The 2,459-nt window shown below is 31.9% G+C and overlaps 2 pseudogenes; one reads left to right on the top strand and one right to left on the bottom strand.

The window, feature by feature from the left end:
- Positions 1–607: 607 nt before the first annotated feature.
- On the top strand, positions 608–1,166 carry LOC107857714 (annotated as a pseudogene).
- A 675-nt stretch (positions 1,167–1,841) lies between these two features.
- Positions 1,842–2,042, bottom strand: LOC107860879 (annotated as a pseudogene).
- Between the last annotated feature and the right edge of the window lie 417 nt (positions 2,043–2,459).

Below are 2,459 nucleotides of genomic sequence, written 5' to 3'. Positions count from 1 at the left end.
TCATATGCTATATTATGAATCAAGGTTCTTTAATAGGCTAAGATGAATAAAGTCTTGTACAATTTTATAAAAGTTTCAGAACCTACTTGTTGACACCTAAAATTGGAGGTTATATATGTGATTTGAGATAAGTTAAAGGTCAATGGTTACTTATCAAGCCTTTTTTTTTAAAAGTAAACTCTTTTTTTGTTGCAATTATATTTTCATTCTTTTAGGTTGAAATTTTTATCTGAATTTGCCTCCTAAAAACATTCTTGTGATTGTACCATAGAAAAAAATCCTCTTGGAAATGTATATCTGAGTCAAAAGAAGACTCCACACGATTTTTATCAATGTAGGCATGGCTTTTGAACTTTCTCAAAATGACAATAGACATTTTGATTGAATTCCTTATTGTAATTGCCCATAGAGATGGTAGCAATCCACCTAAGTGCACTTTAAATTTTTCAAAGATGTAGAACTGCCCTAATCCAGGTGTCTTCGTTAAGGTGAAATAGTTTGTTCGTCTCGAATTTATTTACTTATATCATGACTTAAATATAAGGAGACCTCACTTTTTTCCTCTTCCTGTGTGTACCGTCCTGCTCTACAGCTGTAACAAAGCGCAATGGCTTCAGAGATGAAATTGAGCAATCCAATGAGGGTTATTAAAGTCTTGCATCTTTTCCTCAATATTTTTGTCTTTGAAAGTTGAGATCATCTCACCAGAGCTGTTAAGGTCTTGGAGCAACTTAGTGGCCAAAGCCCTATTTTCTCCAAAGTAAGGTATACTGTGCGGTCCTTCCGAATCAGACATAGTAAAAAGATTGCCCTCTACATTAATGTCAGAGAGAAAAAGCTATGTAGCTTCTTGAGAGTGGATTGATGCTCAAGGAGTATGAGTTATTGAGAAAGAACTTTAGTGAAATTGGCTTGCTGCTTTGATTTTGTATTCAAGAGCACATTGATCTTGGAATTAAGTATGACCCTTTAACTGGTATCTATGGGTATAGATTTTTATGTTGTCCTAGAACTCCCAGGATACCGTGTTGACAGACGTTTTAGAGGCAAGTGTCGGTGGGATCCAACATAGGGTCACAAAGGACGTCACAATGAAGTGGTTCCAGGTCAAACATGAAGTTGTTATCCTTAACAAGTCTTCAAATATTAATTACGCTGAAAGCTAACTGCTAGATAGTCTACGTATGCAAGAATTTAGAGTATAAGTATGCAAGAATATTGTTTATATATTGTACATGCCAATTGAATTATAACGATAGTTGGTACATCTGTATGGCTCAAATTGTATGCTGGGAAGTTTATTTCTTAAAATATTGGTATTATTGTTAATGATTATATATCCTTGATCCTCATTGTTCTTTAATATAAGATTTTATGACATGCTAAAGTGAAAGAGTCTTTTGATTTTTCGGGGGGCTCGTGAAATTTTTTATTTTTGTTTTCACTAGTGTCTGATACATGCATTGGAATGTGACTAATAAGAATTAGCGTAACATAAGTTTATTTATTGGGAAGCTTCCATTCTAATGGCTCAAAATCCTTGCAAGCAATCAATTGAATGTAAAATTTATGTAATACCAACATTTCTTTTTCTTTAATATTGATAAAACTACATCATCATGTTGGAAAAAGAAACAAAAAATTCAATGAAAACAAAAATGATAGCAAAACATAATTAAAACTAAGTATCTTATGAATCAAGTCAAATAATTCTCCACCTTAAAGGATTTTTATTGAATAGAAAACACAATTGTTTTGAAGGATATTCAACTAAGTTTTCCAAGTAATAATTAGCATTGACCATATTAATTTATAATCTAGCCACAACATCCACGACATATCTAATGGTGATGACCATAGCCATGGCCTTCCCAGGGATGTCTCCAGCTCAACACTATAGGACCATATTTCTTGGCCCGGTAAGGAATTCAAAACCACATGATGACACATAAGCCTTTTTTGGTGACAGAGTGCCAATGCTTAGATTGATGTATAGTTATGCCTTTGTAGGTTACACCATGTCCCTCTCCACCTCCTAACATTATTATTTTGTAATACAAAAGTCTCGACTATGTATTAATAAGATCACTAGTATTTTCTTTTTCGTTTGATTGGATTGAGTTATTTATTCTAAAATGTAAATATATTTTTAAATATATGTAGTGGAGGATTTAGAATAGAGTATATGATTTTATAAAAACTCAATTGTATATTAACTCAAGATCATTGTAGAATTCAACACTTAATAAGATTTATCTATAAATGTTGCATTCAATTATTCTTTATACATATGATTTCGTGGAATTTTTATTGTTCCAAGAAATTTATATACATTTATATGAGACACACGTACAATGCACGCACTCATAGACTAGTGTATATATATATATATATGTATGTATATATATATATATGTATGTATGTATATATCTATACTGCCTTAAAAACACCGACCCTCT

Source organism: Capsicum annuum, chromosome 2, assembly GCF_002878395.1.
Source record: "Capsicum annuum cultivar UCD-10X-F1 chromosome 2, UCD10Xv1.1, whole genome shotgun sequence".
Taxonomy (NCBI): domain Eukaryota; kingdom Viridiplantae; phylum Streptophyta; class Magnoliopsida; order Solanales; family Solanaceae; genus Capsicum; species Capsicum annuum.
This window is presented reverse-complemented; position numbering and strand designations above follow the sequence as displayed.